Source organism: Rattus norvegicus, chromosome 20 (assembly GCF_021556685.1).
Source record: "Rattus norvegicus strain SHRSP/BbbUtx chromosome 20, alternate assembly SHRSP_T2T, whole genome shotgun sequence".
Classification (NCBI taxonomy): domain Eukaryota; kingdom Metazoa; phylum Chordata; class Mammalia; order Rodentia; family Muridae; genus Rattus; species Rattus norvegicus.
In genome coordinates this window covers 56,817,685-56,839,758 of record NC_141553.1, presented here as the reverse complement: position 1 = coordinate 56,839,758, position 22,074 = coordinate 56,817,685, and the positions used below count along the sequence as shown (strand labels likewise).

General features: G+C 38.9%; 1 protein-coding gene and 1 long non-coding RNA gene across 11 annotated transcripts in view; one reads left to right on the top strand and one right to left on the bottom strand.

Annotated features, from left to right (window-relative positions):
* Ascc3 (activating signal cointegrator 1 complex subunit 3) overlaps nucleotides 1-7,255 on the bottom strand; it is a 280,053-nt gene extending 272,798 nt beyond the window's left edge. For 7 of the 10 annotated variants that reach the window (XR_015644791.1, XM_087597564.1, XM_087597566.1 and 4 more), the window contains exon 1: nucleotides 7,058-7,255. The gene's annotated coding sequence lies outside the window, so the exon portion shown is untranslated. 10 annotated transcript variants of the gene reach the window in all.
* Nucleotides 7,256-7,371: 116 nt separating this feature from the next.
* Nucleotides 7,372-20,283, top strand: LOC134483837 (uncharacterized). Its single transcript, XR_015645965.1, has 3 exons — nucleotides 7,372-7,884; nucleotides 10,287-10,515; nucleotides 15,382-20,283. It is a non-coding gene; the product is annotated as an uncharacterized LOC134483837 (long non-coding RNA).
* Nucleotides 20,284-22,074: the final 1,791 nt, after the last annotated feature.

Sequence of the window (22,074 nt, the reverse complement as noted above, 5' to 3'; positions counted from 1 at the left end):
ACAGCATGCTCTTTTATACAGTTCAGGACCACTGTCCACAGGAGGCAGGATCCTCCTATCAATTATCAAGAAGATGCACCACAATCTTCTCAAATGAGGGTTCCTCTTCCCATATGAATCTAAATCGTGTCAAGCTGACAGAAAACTAACCAGTACAAGTAGAAATAGTAAGATTATCCAGGCATGGAACTCAGGAGAGAGTTCTGGTTTTAGGAAAAGGCATATGCGACTCACCAACAAAACTACAGAAATAGATTTAAAAATCATCTACAAATTAACATGTGTAGAGCAAGAAAAGACAGCACAAAATAAAAAACAAACTTGCAAGGAATAAATAGGAGGAAAAGATCTATAAAGATTTAACATCAGGAGAGCATAGAGTCCAAGGGGCAAGGAGTAAAGTGTATCACCAAAACAAAGGGAAACGAGAGGTCTAAGAAAAGGGTTACAGTCAGTTGTATAAAAATACTATAAAAACATGTGGTAAAATGCCCATTGAACTAAGCATTTCACCCCTGTTCTTTCAAAGGTCATCTTTTAGTACTGTATGAGCACAATATCTCTTAGAAAGAAGTTAAATTAGGACACTGTCAAACTACCTAGTGTAGCTCACTTATCTCTTTATAAGATGGAGGCCAAACTCACTCAGTAGAGTTCTTGCCACAGGATGCCCATTTAACCCTGGAGGGTAGAAGTATAGAAGTAGCATGTTTCTTGTTGGTCCACATTATTTTATGCAGTTTATTGGCCTGTGCAGAGAAACTCAAAAAATACTTACTGAATGATGCATTTCCAGAGCATTAATCTGTCTGAAGATGAATAAGATTATTCCTTACCAGATCAGTCCCTAAAATATAAAGCAGTGGTTCTTAGCCTTCTTAATGCTGCCACCCTTTAATACAGTTTCTCATATTGTGACCCTGACCATAAAATTACTTTTATTGCTACTTTCTAACTAACTTTTCTACTGTTTTGAATCATAATATGTGTTTTCTGATCTTAGGCAAATTAAACAACACACGTTTGTTTAATTCCCTTCTCCAAGGAGTTTCAACCTACATGTGGAGAACCACTGATACAAACAGTACTAATAATTTCAAAGGAGCTTTTGAACAACCTAGATGTCCCTCAACCAAAGAATGGATAACGAAAGTGTGGTACATCTACACAATGGAGTTATGATTCAGCTATTAAAAACAAGGGCATTGTGAATTTTGTAGGCAAAGGCATGGAACTAGAAATTATCATGCTGAGTGTGGTAACTCAGACCCAATAGGAGTATTGTATATACTTACTGATAAGTGGATAGCCAAAAAGTACAGAATACCCATGATACAACCTACAGACCATATGGAGTTTAACAAGAAGGCCCAAGTAGGGATGCTTCAATCCCACTTAGAAAGGGAAGTAAAATAATCCCAGGAGGCAGATGGAGGGAGGGATCTGGGTGGGAGAGGGAATGAGGAAGGGAAAGAGGTAACAGGATTAGATACTGGCAGGGGTTGAGGAGAACAGGAGAGAAGCACAGAGGGCCAGGAGAATGAATGGAAATATGCAGCTGTGAGGAATGGGAGACAGGGGGAACATGTACAAAGCCCCAAAGACCTGGGATGTGAGGCTCCCAGGACTCAATGGGGATGACCTTAGCCAAACCATGACCAACAGTGGGAAGATGAACCTGAAGACCACCTCCATTAGACAGACAGGGCCCCCATAGAGGTATGGATTCACCAACCTACCTTCAAACTTTTTGACCCAAAATTGTTCCTATCTAAAAGGAATGCAGGGACAAAAATGGAGCAGAGATTGAAGGAAAGGCCATGCAGTAACTGGCCCAGCTTGCAATCCATCCCATGGGTGGCCACCAAACCCTGACACTATTACTGATGCCTTGTTGTGCTTGCAGCATGACTGTCCTCTGAAAGGTTCGACCAGCAGCAGACTTAGACAGATGCAGATACTTACAGCTAACCACTGGACTTAGGTCAGGGACCCCAATGGAAAAGGTAGGGGAAGGATTGAAGGAGCTGAAGGGGATGCCAACCCTACAGGAAGACCAACAGAATCAACTAACCTAGACCCCTGGGAGCTCCCAGAAACTAAGCCATCAACCAAGCAAGGAGCAAATGTGGGCTGGTCTGTGGCTCCTGGCACATATGTAGCAGAGGACTGCCTTTTCTGGCCTCAGTGGGAGAGAGGCTTGATGCTCCAGGAAAGGATAGTGTGCATATGGGGGAGGGTGGGGGTGGGGTTCTTATGGGAGAGGGGACCAGGAAGGGGAGCAACATTTGGAATGTAAATAAATAGGACAATTAAAAAAATAAAGCTTTTGGTCCTTTAAAAATGTTCATAAACAGATCAGAGGGATGGCTCAGTAGTTAACAATCACCCAAGTTCAGTTCCTAGCACCCACGTCAGGCAGACAGCCACTGGTAACTCCAGGGTCTTACTGCTGTGAAGAGACATCAACCATGGCATCTCTTATAAAAGAACATATTTAACTGGGACTTGCTTAGTGTTTCAGAGGTTTAGTCTTTTGTCATTATGGCAAGGAGAATGGTAGCACACGAGCAGACATGGTGTTGGAGAAGGAGATGATAGTTCTATATCCAGATCTGTAGGCAGCAGGGAAAACCCTCATATTGACATAATTCTTCCAACAAGACCATACATACTCCAACAGAGCTACACTTCCTAATCCTCCTCAAGTAGTACTTCTCCCTCGTAACTAAGCATTCGAGTCTATGAGGTGACTGGGGAACATTCTTACCCACCACACCAAGCTCTGGAAGATCCAATACCCTCTCCTGGCCTCTGTAGGTATCTACACTCATATGCACATACATACATACATAATTAAGTGTTTGCAAAGAATGCTTAGTGAGCCTCCTTTCTGGTCCTGAAGGTACTATTCTACATCAGGTCATTAAAAAAAAAAAAAAAATTAAGCTGGAAAAGAGCCTGGAATTACTCTTGTATGATTATCAGCATGAAACTAATGTCTTCATGAAAACCATGTAGTAAGTTTATAATTAAGTTTCTTAAATCAACACAAAAGGTGGGCTTATTCTTATTTGTGCATAAGAGAATTTAACACTTCTACACAGTTCCATTTGACATGGCCAAAAAACTAAGAAGTCTTAACAGTAAGCATGAATTTTTTTCTTTTGGAATAGAAATTAAGTTTTCTTCATCAATTTCATAAGCCATGATTACTAATTACTGAGAAGTGCTTTTTTCTTCCACATTCAGTTAACTTAAAATGACATAGCAATCTCTAAAAATGTCATGTTTTAGCAGCTACTTCCCTAATTATCCAATAATCCTGAGATAGTTACATTCCTTCTTCTGAAGTTCAAATTTGGTAGAACATGAATTACCAAGTGAAGAAGCTTAAGTCGTGGCTTGAAGTAGAACTCACAGATAGTATGAACTAGGTGTAGTGAGCATATTTCTACAACCATCCAAAGAAACTGTTGCAGAATGGTTTGCAATTTTGTATTTAGTCAGTACTAAAGTATAGGCTTTCTGTTCTTTAAATATCAATATTCACCAGTATCTAATTAAAACATACCACGAAAATGTTTAGTATCAACCATTAATTTCTTTCTAATTAATAGTTTTATTTATGTGCCCTACCAAATTCCAGCCTAGTGAACCAAGCCAGTAAAAACCTTTGACAATAAACACAATTCCTAACAGTTCTGTTTGGAGAGTAAAAGGGAAGATAGGCCAAAATGTAATAAAACCAGAAAGAAAATTTATACCAGAGAGGACGTTCTACAATGGCACAAGCATTCATTACATTCAAATTCAGATCTATATATCATTCTGTCTCTCCATCTCTATTTTTCTGCCCTGCTTGCCCCACCTGCCCGCCTCCTGATTGCTAGATACCTTTACAATTAGAGTTAGATTCTCACTTATCTTTCTAATTTCACTAGGTTTGGCCAGTCTTCCTTCACTTCTGTGAGTCATTCTCCAAAGAGAACTCTTACTAATTCTATCTTCTAAGCCACAAAATGAAAAAGAACCACAAAAATATTTCTGATATTCCATTCCAGATAATTAAAACTTGATTGAGTGTTGAGTTCACTTTATGTAGGGACTATTTGCTAGGTGTTGAGCCAAGAAGTAAGTTACTCCAGCATTACTTACATTATAAGGCATGCTTTCCGATGACTAAACAAGCATTTAGTACAGACTGAGAATTTCTTATTCGAAATTAAAGTGCTCCCAGATTGAGACTGTTGGATTTTAGAATATCTGCATGTAAAAAAGGAAATATGTTTGGCAATGGGGATCCCACAATTAAACAAAATTCATTTATACTTTAAAGTCTCAGATTGATTTTATTCAATATTTTTAGTAATTTTACCTATAATATGTAACTTTCCATTTCTGATGTCAAGTCAGTTGTAAACACTCCAAATACTACATTATGTATAGCAAAGGAAAGGAACTATCAGCACAGCACAGAGAACTCACAGGTCTTTACCAGCTGTTCTTCAGAAAATGGGTTAATATCCAGAATTTACAAAGCACTACAAAACTAAATATCAAGAAAATATGACTGCCAACTAACAGGTAGCCTAATGAACTGAACAGAGTTTTCAAAAAGAGAAACACCAATGACCAAGGTAGTTTACAAGTCTTCAACATTTTAGTAGTTTAAAAGCCAATAGGGAAATTCAAATTGAAACTTTGAGATAACACCAGTCAGAATACCTGTCATCAAGAAACTTGTTAACAAAAGTTGGAGAGAATGTGGAGACAGGAACCCTTTATTCATAGCTGGGGTGTGCAAATTAATCGAGGCATTATGGAAATCAGCTGTAAAGTCCTCAGAAATAGAACTATCATGACTTATTTTACCCCTGGGTATATACCTGAAGAACTCTCTATTACACCATGTAGATAATTGAAACCCCTTATTTACTGCTTTTTTATTAACTATAGAAAGGAAACAGAACTAACCTAATTGTCCATCCACAAATGAAAATCTGGGGTGTGTGTGTGTGTGTGTGTGTGTGTGTGTGTGTAATGGAATACTCAGCTCTTAAAAAAACAACTAAAACAACAAAATCTGCAGGAAAATGAATGTCTTAGGACGGAAGGCTTCTCAACCTATGGGTCACACAACCCTTTGGAGGGTAGCATATCAGATAGACTGCGTATCAGATCTTTATATTACGACTTCTAACAGTAGCAAAATTAGTTATGACGTAAAAACGGAATAATCTTACAGTCCAGGGTCATCACAACATGAGGAACTGTACTAAAGGACTGCAGCATTGGGAAGCTTAAGAATCACTGTCTTAGAATGGGCCCTTAGTGAGGTCATATTATCTCAGAAAGAAAAACATGTCTTCTATTATACTAAGTGACTAGCTTAGTGCCCCCTCCCCCCCTTCTCTCTCCTGTAGGTGATAAAGAAATGAAAGACATTATATATCTTTTATTCCCATTTTAACTGTTATTCTTTTTTCACTTTTTTGGGGGGTAAGTGAGCTAAACTATATGTGATGGTGAAAATGTAAAACCCAATGTAAAGCTCTAGAGCTTCAGAATTCTTTAAGTGCATAAAACTTTCTAAGAGATGGAGACTTCAGACCTAGCTAGTTGTTCCTTCTGATGCTTACTTACGAGTTCTTTGTAATGAAGTTTTGGGGGTACTTCATAGTTTGGGTTTTGGGATTGGAATGTTCAAACCAATTCCTTAATTGTCTCCTCTGTAATTCATTTATTTCTGTAGATGTTCACGAGCTAAAATTTTAATTACACATATCTACTTTCTCAAAGTACTTTACTAAAAAGGTTTATACAAACTCTACCCTCAAGAAAGATGTATTAGATTAGAGAAATAAGCTTATTTTGTAATCATGTAGGCTCCTTATAAAATGTTTTGAAGGCAGACTTTCTATACCCTATGCCAGACATGAGATATCAATACAACCAACGTAAATACTAGAAGAAAACTGAAAATGTTTTTCAGACAGAAAATCGTTTCCAATTATTAATTAAAAGATTCCTCCTAAAAGAGTGCTTGCTAGTTAACGATACAAAGTTCCTATGAGAACAGACACTTTCTATGTGCTATACCTCCCATAGTGCCGGGGCTTGAATGAAGAGTGAAGGAATAAATGGATGAACCAACTATTTAAAAAAAAAAAACAACTATTCAACAAGGATCAAGAAAACTAAGTCTTGCAAAATTAAATCACTCATGTAAATAACACTAACCTACACTTACTTAACTGACATCTCTACGAACCTTTTAATGCAACGCCAGTATTATAACCTTTACAGAACACGAGCCAGAGCATGTCAAGACTAGACTCAGAAGTTGAATTACGAACTTGAGAAAAATCAAACTCAGAAAGCAAATGTTTCAGCTTATGAATCTACAAAGTATGAAGAGGATAGATATAGTGACTGTTTTATCTAATTTTAACCCAAGAACAAAACAAAACACCACAGGTAGCAATTAGACTGCACCTGTGCTGCTACTCACATCAAACTCAGAAAAGACTGAACTTGTTTCTTTTAAAGGAAAACAAATACATGAGTCCACAGCCAAGAACCACTTCATCAACAAAAGGAGATACCAACAGCATCTCCTTTTTTTATTTAAAAAAAAAAAATCACATTCTAGAGTCCTCCGATTGTTAAATTCACCCACAACCCTCAACTCCATAACCCAAAGCAGTCCCTTCTCTGCGTTGTGGGAAAAACCCAACCCAACAGATTACACTACCAAAATCTACACGAAGAACGATGTTGCTAGGAATTTGTAACATATATAATGGGGGGAGGAGGTGTGGGGAGGAACAGGTTAAGCATAGAACAGAAATTTTTCATCTTGTGGCCACTCCGTTCATACACGTGGGCAATCACACTGGAGTTTTCGCCCCAACCCCCACCTACAAACTTAGGTGGGCCGGGACGCGCAGCCGAGGGATGACAGCTCGGTTCTCCAGTGCTCTTCCGGACTCTGAGACCCGCCCTGCCGCACACTCCGGCTCCACCACCTACGCCCTCCCTCTCCCCAGCTCACCTCAGCCCCGCCGCCACACGCGCCTCCGGCCTCCTGGAGATTTGCTTCCAATTCTCACTCCGGCGTGGCGGAGGGCTGCGCCCCGACCTCCTCCGCAGCACACGCGGGCGGGCGAGGGTCGCACGCTGTCACCGATTAGCGCGCGAGAGCTGCCCGGCAAGCACTGACCCACAAACCCACTCAGCGCCGCCGGGAGACGAGGAGGGGCGGGGCGGGCGCCGGCTACACGTCACCGGTCGCGACGCCAACGTCGCCACGTCAGCACTCGGCCGCCCTCAGCCCCGCCCATAGGGGTGGAGTGGGGTGTCTTCTATGCTAACACGGTTCAGCTCTGTTTCTGAGGTGGGACTCTCGGTTTCCTCTGGCCAGCCGACTGACTCCTGCTGCCTCCTCTTCCCCTCCCCAATCCCTGCTGGGCTCTGATAACTGCACAGAGGACTTAATTCTTACAGAAGGCAGAAACCAGTGAGTCAAAGAGTCCGGTGGTTACTAGATGGTCCCGCCCACCTGCTCTAGGCTCAAGTTTCGTTTTCCCTGAGTTTCATTTTTCTCCACTTCTGGAGTTATTTCTGACCTTCAAAACAAAACATCTGACGATAGCCTTGTGCAACTGGCAAATTTAGAAAAGCTAGCCTAAAAAACTGCATTGTTAAGTTTGTACTGCTGAGTAAGGATGCAGATGTGGTATGCATTGTCATCCTACTCTTTCTTCCTGAGGCCCTTGTCCTAATACTCATTAGAACCTTTTTTTATAGAAGAAGCGTTGATTGAATAATAAACTTCACTTGCCAGACCCACTGGGAGTTCTGTATACCAGACTAATTATGGTAAGAAAACCTCAATAATGATAGAATCAACAGAGATTAAAATAAGATAACGCAGGTGAAAGGAATCATGAAGTATTACTGAGACTTGTAAGATTCATTAAGAGTAAAAATTACTGGACTGTCAGCAATATCTGAAAGACCCATCTTGTGATAAAGGTTTGTCTGGTGTGACTTGAACTTTATGAGGAAAAAACAAGAAACAAAAACAAACGAAACTTCACATTCTGAGAGTCCCTTCTAAAACAATCCATATATGCATTATAGAAGCAATATATGACCATCCCAGTCTCTACATTTCTAAGTAGATGTTGAATGCTTACATAATAGGAATTTGAGGCAGGGGAGAAGAATATTAAGAGAATTACTGGCTGATAAAAGTTGGTCCAGTCTCATGATTGGAGGAGTCTAATTCTATGTAGCCTCTCAAGAGTTTACATTCTAACTCATCACCAAACTAGAATTGGTGATCTCAAAGATTCTTGGTCTCACTAGAGAAAGAATTCTAAGACAGATACAGAAGAGACTTAAGCAATAGTCAATTCATTATAGTAAAAAAGCAGAGGCGGATTCCCAAGTGGAAAGGCTACCTGAGAATCCAAACAGAGGTGATGTGAGTTGATTAGAAATATTTTGCTAATCTTAGACATTTAATTGTGGGATTTTCAGAAACAGAGCATTTCCAGGAAGCAGGAACAAAGAGTGATGTGATCAGACATGGAATTATAGAAACAAGATAGTGATTTCGGGGTGGCATGTACATTAAAAACACAACTATAAATTTTGGCTGAACTTTTGGGTCTCAGTCTCTGAAGCATGCAGATAGTACTCATATAGAGTTTACCTGATCCAGCTAAAGCCACCACCTCTGGTTAGATTTATGTTTTATTTTTCACCATCTCCTCCACCTTCCCAGTAAATGAGACAAAATAAATGAGTAAAAAAGAAAAATGAAAGGGGGCCTCATAAATAGTTTATATTATACCCATCCGAGTTTCAGAGGATGCAGAGATGAAAATTGAAAGTCTACTACCTGAGTCTCATGCATTACGCTCAAGCCACTAGCCAGACTAGAAATCTGACTTGACCAAATTGAAATAATTCATAAATATAAAATATATGCCACATTTTGAAAACTTAAGAGGAAGGTAACTGTAAGCTATCAACTTTTTACTTTTATTTTTTATATAATCTTCTGTACGTTGAGGCAAATGAAATGTAATTATTTCAACTTTTTAAAGTGTAAATTTATAAACTTTAAGATGGTGCATGCAATTTAAATCATACTTCTATACAGTATCAGACTGGAAAGAAATATACTTCACTAGTTTTTTAATACATTTGGCCCCTTCGTATCCTCAGGAATGTTTTCCAAATGTTTACTAATAGACAATCTACTAAAGATGGCTTCTAGTTTGGAGAAGAGTGTCTAGAAAGTATTTAACATGCAAAGCTAAAAGCAAATGCATTTTGGTAAATAGCAATCCGCATGCTATACTGATAGATTATTTCAATAATTTTGTTAATTTCAATTTTATGTTTGTGATGTATATGTGTGGGCACATTTAGGGTGTGTGTGTCTTGTTGATACCTGAAAGAAACCTTTTTTTCAGGTCTTTTAAGTCTTTTCTTATGAAAGGAGACAGTAAAATTATGGAAAAATGTTTAGATACATCAGCCCTGCCACCGATCTTCAAACTGTAACACTTGTGCGAACATTAAGCATCAGCAAAGTCTGTTAAACATTTGTGCTTCGTCAGTATACAGCTTGTTACTTTCAAAATGACAGCCAAATTTTTATGACTTAGACATTCCATGATATACCTCAAGGGAAAGGTTCTCAAGGCCCTGGTGTAACTGTAGTCTCCCAGGCTTACTGCTTCAGCCTGCTAACCTAGGCCTAGTCCTGGAAGCTTCTAGCCTCTGTACAATCTAATCTAGGTCTAGAATGTTTTCAGCCTCTGAGACTTACTACTGAATAAGCGCACCCTTTCCAGTTGAGAAATTACTACTGAATAAGCTCACCCTTTCCAGTTCTTTGTGAATGCTGGCTGGCTGGTTCAACTCAGCTCTTCTGGCTCAAACTCCTCTCCAAGCTGACTGATTCAATTTGGTTTCCCTGGGCTTCTCACTGAATTGCTCTGCTTCGCATTGAACTAATTCTAGCAATCTGTTCTAATCTGGCTCCTTGGCATTCCCTGGCTCTTTCTGTCTTCATCTATGTCCAGCTTGTTCTCTTTGTAACCTGTGTCTGCAAAATGTCCAGGTAAAACTGCCTCTGAACTCCACCAAATGAACCGCCATGAACTTAATTCCACTGCACTGACTCTCAACTGACTCCCAGATCACTGAATCAACTGACCTAACTGACTAGAACTCAGAGATCTGCTTGCCTCTGTCTCCAGGAACTGAAGGAGTGATTGTATTCCAGCTGGGTCACACAGACCTAGAGGGTCTTTGGATGTGAGTCCCTAGCCAGAGCATTAAAACTCCTCTACACCATCACTTGTAAGTCCAATTACAAGACTGAGAAGAGAACAAAACTACTGGAGAGAAAAAAGACTCAAAACTCCTGAAAGAGGCTCTGAATTACTAATGGGAAAGCTGGAAAGTTTGAGCTTAATGAAAGTACAGGTAAGCAGACCATTTCAGAGGCAGAGTTTCCTCTATGAATAATATGCACCATCCTTGAGAAATTTACCATGACTCTTGGTGTTCAGAGTTTCTGGAGGGAATTCCTCATACATACCTGACTGATGTATTAATGAAATCAGTATTGACTGATTAATCTCAGACTCCAGTACCACAACTATGATTTAATCTGAAGTCATATCATAGTTATATTGTTGATTTTTTTGTAGTTGTGATATAACCTAAGGTCACATGGCTATGGCCAGAACTCAACACAAGTCACATCAGACCAACCTCTTTGACCTAAGGTCCCTAAGCAAATGTACAAGCCTGTAAATTTGAGGGAAAGCCAGACTCCATATCTAGAAAACAAGTCCCTTCCAAACTGCACTCAATTTCATCATCAAAAAAAATATTTTCTGAATTAAGTTCATTAGTTTGTACTGTTAAAAAGTCTAAACAGTTAGGGAGAAGTTGATTTATTTGATAAGAGATTGACATTGTGAAGGAGTCCTGACATTCCCTTGTGTTAGTCAGTTTTTCAACACTGTAAAAACTAGAAAAACAATTTAAAAGGAAGAAGGATTGTTTTGGTTCCCACTTTCAAATGAATTAGTTAAAATTTGGCCACCTCCATCAGTTTGATCCTGGCCCACGGCATAATACCAAGGTAGCAAGAGGGTGCAATGGAGGCAGCTGCTTACCTTACAGCCACCAGAAAACCAGAAGAGACCAAGGAAGACAGGATATATCCATCATCTATACTTCTACTGATTAAAATTCACCTCCCAATGGCCCAAGCAGCTACGGATTCATCTAGAGTCTTTATGATCAGAAATTAGATCACCTCTGAAGGTTGTGTGTAACTTCGTTTTAAACCTTATTTTTAATGATGGTTATTAAACAGTTTAACCTCCCTTGTAGCCCACCACCTACCAGAGGTAGTGGAAAAGAAAGGACAATTTATAGACTGGTTTAGAAAGGTTCTTTGGAGCAACTCCTGTCTATGTAATGAAATGTTCCTTCACACCATCCAACTGACTCTCCAAAGAACCCTAAGTTTCCACTTCTTATCCCCCTTTCTGTTTAAGATTTTTTTCTCTAACATTAATAGTCTATACAGAATAGAAATAGTTATAAGAACCATCATATTTTCACTAAATGACTTAAGTACAGTATAGCCAAACAATAGTCTAACAAAACCTTAGCATTCCTATCAATATACAATGAGCAAAAAAAAAATCCTACATATCAACATACATCAATTAAAGAAGAAAATTTTTGTCAATATACAGTAATTAAAGAAAAACCTTAAATTTCCATTAAGATACAAGAATTAAACAAAAAATTTAATTTTTTATCAATAACTAAGATAACAACCTGGATGATAAGAACCACAACTGTAACACATTAAGCGACCAAAACTACCCACCCCAACATAAAGGATTGGAACAATGGTCTTCTTATATGTTACTGCTGAATTGGGGTGAAGAATTCCTGTTTTGGGCTTCAAGGAAAAAGATGGTTACCCTGAAAAAAAAGGTAGCTCTAGCATTTATCTCTGGGTTTATCCAGTTTGTATTATCTGTTGTTTGGGCTCTAAGGAAGGAGGGGGGGGGGAATAGTTAGTCTGAGAAAAGCTAGCGTAGCCTTTATTACCCGGTTTTTGTATTTACCCAGTCTCTGCCTTGTCTATTCAGTCTGTGTGTTGTCTGTCTCTTTGTGAGTGATCATTTGAACTAGCCCTTTTGAAGCTGATTTGAATGCATTTCTTTTTTTTGAGAAATCAGTAATGGAGGCAGTCTGTGAATCATTTGGGCTATTTGCTTTGTGAAGACACCCATGTCTCAAAGGATAAAAGGTTTTCTTTGGTCAGATCTGATTTTTATAAGTTTTGTTGATATCCATATTTTTTCATTCTTTGTAGATATATAAGTCCCCATCTTAAAACTATTGCAGGTTTTTATTCTAATATCAACACATCCTTAAAGTATATTGGTTGGCCTAGTTCCTCAGTTTTGTTTTGTTTTGTTTTTTTGATAAACCAATGTCTCTCAGCTGCAGTTGTTCCTTTTTTCACTAACATTAAGAAATTTGAGAGTAAACAATGCACTATTTAGTCTGTCCCTGGGAGTTTTTACTCTCCCTTTCTGTTTTCTCCACTTTTAAGGTACAATTGGCTCTTTCTATAATTGCTTGTCCTGTGGGATTGTGTAGTATACCAGTAACATGCTTTTATAATATGCGAAGAGTTGCTTTTTCTTATTGGGTACATATGCAGGAGCACTGGCAGTTTTAATTTGTGCAAGTATCCCCATAATTGCCATTTCCAATAAATGTGTAATTACATATTTCAGGCACCTAGAAGAAGGGCAGGGCAGCAGTTTACTTCCAGCCTAGTTTGCTTCCCCATTTCATGATGCAGGACATTCCCGTTCTCATTCACCAAGCATGAACTTTTCTCTCCTTACAGTGCCCTTTTTGTTTTCCAAGCACTTCTACCTCTATCTGCAAATTCTCTAAATGGATAGCCAATTCTGAAGTCTTCTCTAACAGTAGAGAATTGACTGGTCTCTCATTAAACTTTTTCAAAATAGTATGCATGAAAACTACAAAGCAAAACCAAAACACCCCTTCTGGGATCAAGGCAGGATACCACCCAGCTGCCATTTTACCAAACTACTTAAGCAATATTGCTAACTGCTCATAATCTGCCATTTCCTTTACATTAGAAATAGAGTTACCCATTATGCCTTAGCCACAATGGGTGACACCTGTAATTTCCACGATTTCAAACTTTATTTTTAATGATGATTCTTGAATGCTTTGTAGCCCACCACTCACCAGAGGTAGTGGAAAAGAAAGGGGGCTGGGGTGGACTTGTTTAGACAGGTTCTTTGGAGCAACAGGTAGCTATCAGGGAGTCATGATTCATGAAGGGCAAGGTTGATGTTAAGCATAAAATTGCTGATCTCATGGCCCAATAGTCTTGACCTAAGCTACATTTAGCACTATATCTACAGCACTGTTGGTTAGTTTGAAGATTAAACTATCCCTTTATTCAATTGTTACATATTTAGTATCTATTGTAAGTCAGAAATATTGAAATAAAAATTATTTGGACTTTTGCAGTTAGTAACCATCTCAAGTACACATACCTGCTGCCTGTCAGACATTGTACTAAGTACTGACAAACTTATTGCTAACAAACTGTGAAAGTATATCCATTACTATCTAACTTCTTATTCCAACTAGTCAGGGAATGGAAGCAGCCTGGATGTCTATCGTCTGATGAAAGGTTAGTGAAGATGTGAAGCACATACACAGTCGAATAATATTAAATTGTAAAGAAAAATGAAATTTACAGGTAAATGGATAGAACTGGAAATAATCATTCTGAATGACATAACCAGGACACAGGAAGACAAATGCTGAGCGTTACTTCTCATATGCTGATTCTTTAGAGATATGTGTTTAAGTTAGAATAAGTTACATGTCCAAAAGCTAGTAATGGCTTATGGGGTTAGGATTTGAAGGGAAAGGTAATAAAATACAAGTGGCATGGAGGAAGAATGGGGAAAAATAGAACAAGAATGGTTAAATGGAGTGAGAGAAGAGGAGCAGGGCTGTGGAATAAGTATGGACATAGATAACGAACACTAAAGATCTTTGAAAATGCCATGTGCAAGCCTACTGCTGTAGAAGCTTCCTAAAATATACACACAATTAGAGCCACCCTATAATTAGAGTAATACCTGCTCCAAACACCATGGGCTATAATAACTTTTTTTAATAGAGAGAAATGCTCTCTGTCCTCATTTTTTATTGGATTTTTTATTTACATTTCAAAGGTTATTCCCTTTATAATAACTTTTTTTTTAAAGAGACAGATATGGGTTTCTTTTTGATCAGTGTGATCCCTCAGATACTGTCTAAACATTACAGGCCACTGCCATTGCTCTGGGTTATCCTCCAGAACTTGGTAACAAGATCCTACTGCTAAAGATACATGTACTTGAGTTATAGGATATTGAGAAATCAAGCCCATATGTAATGGATCACTACTGACTAGCTTTCATAGTACTAGAAAGTACTATCCATGCTACTTGGGGGAAAATAATCAATAGTCCTACCCAGCCATAAATCTTGCAAGCTACAATACCAACAAGCTCAGAAAGATATGTCCACCAGTAGGAAAATAACTAGCCAATTTCCTATTTGATCTAAAGCTGTACTCATAAGACAGAACTCCTGCCTAATGTCCTTAACCACACCAAGAGTCTGCAGCTGGTGAGGTTATAGACCCTAAAGAAGAATCTAATACTATTTCTCTGCTAAATGTACATAGTAGTAAACTATCCCTATGCTCTTACCTTTATAACCATAGATTCATAAATCTCTCAACCCCTCATGAGAGAAACTGCATTTTGAGGTAAATGGTGATTAGACACATTCATAGCCAGACACTGCAGAGAATAAGACACTGTGGTTTGGAGAGCTCTTGGGGCTGCTTCTAGAAATTTGGCAAGCATTTGTCACTGGGCTGGGACAAGATCAGATACGAATATTTATATTTACATTTAGGCTAATACAAAGCTTAAGGCAAACTCAGCCAAGGAATGTGTGGCATTCCTTTTATCTTGGTAATCCTGATAAACCCTAGACCTAGTGACTACAGAACTCTGTTATTGCCTTGTTTGATTATTTTATCTTTGATCTAAGAATTGACCCTATTCTTTGGATGTATGGAGAGTGGTATAAAAGCAGACAAGAAAAAAAACCTGCTTCAGCCTTAGCACTGGCTGGAGTCATATTATAATGTTGTTTAATTACTTTTTTTTCTTTTCAATCCTCACTCCTTCCCTCCAGACCCCATTGGCTGACTGAGCTGTCTTGGTCACTGTGGGGTGTTCTGCTCTAAATGGAACATCTGTATTGAACCTCCTTCCTTCAATCTCAGGGATCATCACAGAAAAAGAGGAAAAAACACTGGAAGAGTCACAGGTGGTGGATGTATTCAGTGAAACTGTATGGAAATGGCAATGCCATTCCACACATGAATTCATGGTGGCTGTTATTGCATGTACAAGACCTGCATAAGATCAAACCAGTCAAAATCCTAGTATAGTTGGGGAGAGTTTGTAATGAACTCCTACCCTTACCTGAGAACATATTGGGAACTGATGGCTGCTGGATGAAGAAGGGAATCAGTTTTCTCCAGAGGTTTGTTCTCTCTCCCTGCTTCTAGGATTTTGTTTTTTTGTTTTTTTTAATATCAAGAGAAGAAGTTTATGATGGGGAGAACTTTGTCATTTGTTTATTTATTTTTTAATTCATAAAAGGAAAGCTAGGGATAGATGACATTAGTACTTAATGACAGCCCAGAAGAAACATAGTAAGTAATAATTCAGGGTTATCAGTAGGAAAGTAGATTCTAATTTCATATAGGGTAGATATCTGCCCAGCTCTAGTGCTGATTAAGGCTTATTGTAAATAGAAAAGGAGGAGGAGAAGGAAGAGGAAGAGAAGGAAGAGAAGGAGGAAAAGGAAGAGAGGGAGAAGGGGAGAAGGAGACTGGCACCAAGGAGGTGAAATCTTCTGGGAAGTGTTTTCTGAGAGCACAAAGAAACTGTGTTTTAGAGAAAGACTCATGCTGAGATGCAGACCTGGTAATGTGTAAGAAAATCCTGGTGATACTGATTATGAAGGTGTGAAGGGGTTATGGAAAACAATTGAGGCTTAGTACTGGGAAGGCTCAGGAAAGGCCACTGGTGAAGGTTCAGCCTCAAGGAAGTTGAACGCCCAGTACTGAAGGGGTCATGAAAGAAGTTCGAGGCTTAGTACCATCAAGAGAGAATCTTCCTGTCTACTTTCAGAAGACAAGTCTCATTGGCTGCCTTCATTGGTGCATCCTCTAGCATCATGTCTACTTGCATTCTGCTGTGCTTCCTGCCATGATAATAATAGACTAAATCTCTGAAACTGTAAGGCAGTCCCATTTAAATGTTTGCCTTTATAAGAGTTGACTTGGGACATGTCTCTTCATAGCAATGAAACTGTAACCAAGACAAACCCTATCCCTCATCTCTGGTCCACCTTCAACAGATTCACATTCTGTATCACCAATTGCTCAGCACCCCCTCCACCAATAGCAATTAGGTAGCTTTCCCCTTTGGTCAGTGTAAACATTTTCTAGAGTACAAGGAAGTACCATTGAGTGTCTGGTACCCCTCTGACACTTTTAGAGCCAGCCATGGTTTTTTAAGGTTATAGCTGCCCTCTTCACCTGATCCCACCCCCACCATACTCAGAGCTGCAATCCTATAATTTCCTTTGACCTAAAAGGACCATTGCACCCCTTCTTGTCCTCATATCCTACCTTCCCTTTGGATTTGCTCATAATCCCATAGTTCCTCTAGACACTGGTCCCTGGTGGCTTTTGTGACTTTTTTCTCCAACTCCTTCCTGTGGATCACATACCACACACACACACATACACACACACACACACACACACACACACACACACACACACACCAAAGTTCAGTTTTCATCCTCACCTTCTGGCCCTTTCTCCTTCTGGCCTCTATGAAAGCCCTGGTACCAGGCACTGAGTCTCCCCTAAAGCTTAGCCAGGCTATGCACTTGACCTCTGCTGAGTACAGTGAAGGTCCAGTGAAAGGCTTCAGTCTTACTCTAGTCCTTCCAGAGTTCTGCAAGACACCCAAGGCTACAGGTTAGTTACAGAGACAATTTTACTTACTTCTCATTTATGTGAATGGTGCCTTCCATGCCTTCTCATTCTTCTTGGGATGCCTTTCAGAAAACCTGCAGCCTCTCCACTTGACACCCAACATGAAAGTCTCTAAACTTGTTTACCTTTGCAATCAAATTTGGCCTCAATAGTCCTGGACAATCAATCCAAATGGCTGCATAACAGCACACTAGATTCATAATATTTTTCAGGACATTTACAACAACTTTGAGCCATAGGGGCAGTGGAAAGAGATTCCCTTTGTCCATGCTTTCTCTTGTCAGCTCCAAGCCTCTCTGTTCTTCCTGTTCTCCCATTCATCTTCTTGTAGTGGTGAAGCCTGGCCAAGATGATTCCTCCCCTATTTTAGATCCAGTTGACAAGCTTTCCCCATAGATATCAACCCACAGCTCACTCTCCTCTTCTAACCTCCTTGGTTTACCTTTCTCCCTCCTAAATGAAAACTGCTCAAATTAACCCTCCCTGGCACCTGCTGTAAGTGCACTGTCACCCCCTAGTCTTCCTGCTGCTCTTTCCTGCTCTCCCCCACCCAGTCTAAACAGGCTATAGTTCTCTATCTGCGGACAGTTGCCAGGGTGACAGCTTAGTCAGGGAACATGTCTGCTTAGTAAGTAAACGTTCTCAAATATAAAAGATTTGGGGTTCTATACCACTAATTCTTCTATCTTTATTAAAGAATTCCAGTGCAATATCCAATCTTATAACCTCACCTTCTATAACATTTGTATGATTCTTACCAAGGAGTGTAGGCAAGTCTGGGACTAGGCAGACCAAGCACCTGCAGATGAAATCCATCAAACTAATGCCACCCACCCAGCTGCTATAATGCCACCCTCAAGGCTAACACTTCCATTTGGGAAGACTTTCTGCTCAGAGCTATAATTCCCCTAAGTGTATTTTACACTTAAAATATATCTTCAAGGTTCCATTAAATATTTTATCCTTAAGTGTGATGGACAACTAATGAAGAAAGAGAAAATCTGTCTATGCTTGAACATAAAACTCTCAGGTTTGCAAACTTTGAACAGACCTCATAATATTTATAATGACAATAAAGAAACCTTACTAATAGTTGTGGACATATGCTCTTTTTCCTTAAGCTTTCACAGTAATACAACACAGAACTATAAATAATTATATAAACAAGATTAAACAACACTTTTACTATATATGTAGTACTAATTATACTGTTTCCTTTTATGAAAACATAAATAGTAAAATATTCATACATAGTGTGAGGCTACAGAAATAGACAACTATAACCCAGCAGTATTAACTGTTAATTGAGAGTGCATTTCTGCAATGTGAATGTGAGTTATGATGGTCCAGAAGCAAGAATATGGCATTATGACAACAATAGCTTCCATATGCCAGCTTGTGCTAGCAGTTTAATTACATAATAAAACTATAACAAGTAGACTGATATGATGGCCTGCCACCAAGCCTGCCACCTTGAGTTTGAATCCCTATAACTGGCATAGTAAAAGGAAAGAACTGGCGCTGGAAAGACATCCTCTGACCTCTCCATATGTCTGTCTGTCCATTCCCCTCCTCCCACGACACTCTCACCACCTCTCTCCCTATGAATACATGTAATACAAAAATTTAAAACAATAACAACCTCTCAAATATCCTCTTCTTTTGCACTTAGTCCTTGTTGAGAATAGATTCATTATTTCTTCTAGTCAATCTCTGCATTGCAAGTTGAACTTCAAAGGGGTAGTCATATAAATGTTATAAAGTGTTCTTGAAGAAGCAGCCTTGCACACACAAAGTAAACTTTAAATGTCTACTATAGTTTGGATCTGGTTTGAGTCTGTCCCTCTGGGTTTCATGTTGAAAGTTGACAACCACTGTGAAGTAGTACTCCCGCATGAACTCCATGGTTTTTAAAGATGAGTGACCTGGATCAGTAAGTTGTATTTTGGTGATAGGGTCCTAAGCAAAAGGCCAGAAGATGAGGAAATAAAAAGATAGAAAACCTGGGGCCAGGAGGTCTTGCACAGCTATGTCCTATGCCAAACATGCTTATTAATGAGTACAGGATCGTGTACACTACCTTCAGGGGAAAATGACAAGGTCGGTTTAAAATTAAATCAATATTGGCAAGAAGAGTTCAGTTTATTTCAGACACCACTGCCTAGGGGTTGATAACCTACAGCTCCTCAGGGGAGAAAGTCAGGTTCCCAGGAATAGAAACCTGAACTCTTTCAAGGCCCAGGTTCCAGCCCTGGAATGAATGTTGCCAAGTCTGCTCCTGAAGGACACAGAACTTATGTCGTTTCATCAGTGTCTCTTAGAAAGTTGGATCAATCTAGCTCCTAATAGGTAAGGTTTTAGCTTGAAAAGTCCTGCAAAAGACATTGAGTGCCTATGTTCAGTTGCATTTTGTTATTGGCAGGTTTTCTATGAAATGTTGTTGCTATGGGCTATCTATCAATCCACAATTACATATGAATCAATTTTATCTATCTACAACTAACTAACTGGAGGAGCTCTTGGCTTTAAATATCACTTAGCTATTGATTCCAAGATCTGACCTGACCCTGACACTTGATCTCATGCCCAAATGTCTATTAGTTTGTTTATGCAAACTGTTGTCTGAGAAAATCTCCAGGGTAACTATGTTTAACTGAAATTCACCTCATACTGGCCAAAATGACATAGTCCCAGATATCTATAAAATGATTATGAAACATAATCCTCCACTGTATCCAAGAAAACAGAATATTGGTGAATATAAGGAGTCTCTTTCACTAGAACTACTGAGTCTGTAACCACCAGCCTCTATCTTTGTCATATAAGATGTAACATATATGAATGTCATTTACTCATGCTGTCAATCCAGAAGTCTCATCTTTTTACTAATTAATATATATATATTTCAAAGTGGAGGTTTCACAGAATTCATCAATAATTTTCAATGATATGTACTTATGATCAGACTCAGTTACTGAAATGTCACACCAAATCTATATGAATAAAGGTATAATCATATCTGTTGGCTCTACCTTAAATATATTTGTAAAAGGCACAGACATATTGTTGACATATTCCATATCAAAAGAATCATGTACACATGTATATATGTATGTAACACTAACATAAAGGCTATCAAATTGAAAGGCGAACTAGGGAGGGGTTGGAGGGAAGAAAGGAAGAAGGGAAACTGATGTAATTTTAACATTAACATTAAATAAAATACAAAATGAGATTATTATATTTGCCAAAGCTTATAATTATACTTGGTTATGTAATATCTAGCTAATACCTCAAGATGACCTCCTTAGAAAGCATGAAACTGCACTATGAAGAATTTGGAAGACTCATTATGTTTGATGTCTATAACTCACTCACCTTCAAATGATGCAAAGAAACACCCACATGGTCACAACCATATGTTTGGAGAGTGAGTAGTTGGGAGAGAAGAATGGATATGATTAAAATATACTGTGTGATAAAACTGTTAAAGTGTAAATTAAAAACAGTAGTGAAAGTGTAAAATATTACACATACATACACAGGTATGTATGTATGTATGTATGTATGTATGTATGTATGTATATTAGGATACAATACAGAAAGCAGGCAAAGCAAGGTATTTTGCTAAAGACATAAGAGCTCTAGAGTATGACCATTAAATACAAAGAAATCTTTCTGAAGCTACCACAATCACAGTACTGACTTTCATCTTGCTCACTCTGTATTATTAAAGGACCAGAATTGAGAGAAGTATCTTAGTTACTATTCTATTGCTATGGAAAGATACCATGTCAGCAAACATGACAAAGGAAACTCTTGAAGCATTTAGTTGAGGCCTTGCTTATATTATCAGAGGATTAGTTTAGCATTTCTCAACCTGTGGGTCATGACCCCTTTGGGGTATTTATGACCCCTTTTGGAGATCAACTTTTTCATAGTGGTCACCTAAGACTATGGAAAACACAGATATTTACAATTCATAACTGCAGCAACATTACAGATATGAAGTAGGAGTAAAATAATGTATGGTTGGGTGTCACCACAACATGAAGAAATATATTAAAGGCTCTCAACCTTAGAAGGGTTGAGAATCACTAGATCATGGCAGGAAACAAATCAGCATTATACTGAAGCAGTAGCTTTGTTACCAGGCAGCTGGCAAAATAGGGGGGCAGGAAGGGGGAGGAGAGAGAGAGAGAGAGACAGAGAGAGAGACAGAGAGACAGAGAGAGACAGAGACAGAGACACAGAGAGACAGAGAGACAGAGAAAGGACAATTGGTTTATTACTATATAAGGTTAAATTCTATATCCAAAGAGCTAGACCTACAAGTGACTTTTCATGTGTACAAGGTTTTGTTATGCAAACCTTGTTCCTTGATTTGAAACTGTTGGTTAAATAAAATTGGCTACAGCCAATTACTGGAGGGATTGCAGGTAGATGGATTTGGAGTGACTTGGTTGGAGGAGGAGAGACCAAGTGGGCAAGGAGACAAAAGGAGAGGAGGAAGCCACCATATGGTGAGATGGATGATGAGCAGGTGGTCAGGAGAAACAGCAAAAATCTGGGGTACACTACTGGAGAGGTAGGCAGGGCAGAAAAGTAGATTAGGGGTTAACATCCATTAATTGTCAAAGCCAAATAAAATAACCAATCTGAGTCTCATTTACTTGTATTCAGGGATAAGCTTAAATTGGATATACTATAAGACACACACAGACACACACGCATAGGAAGAGAAAGACAGAGACAGAGAGACAGAAACAGAGAGATAGAGAGACAGAAACAGAGAGACTGGGCCTGAC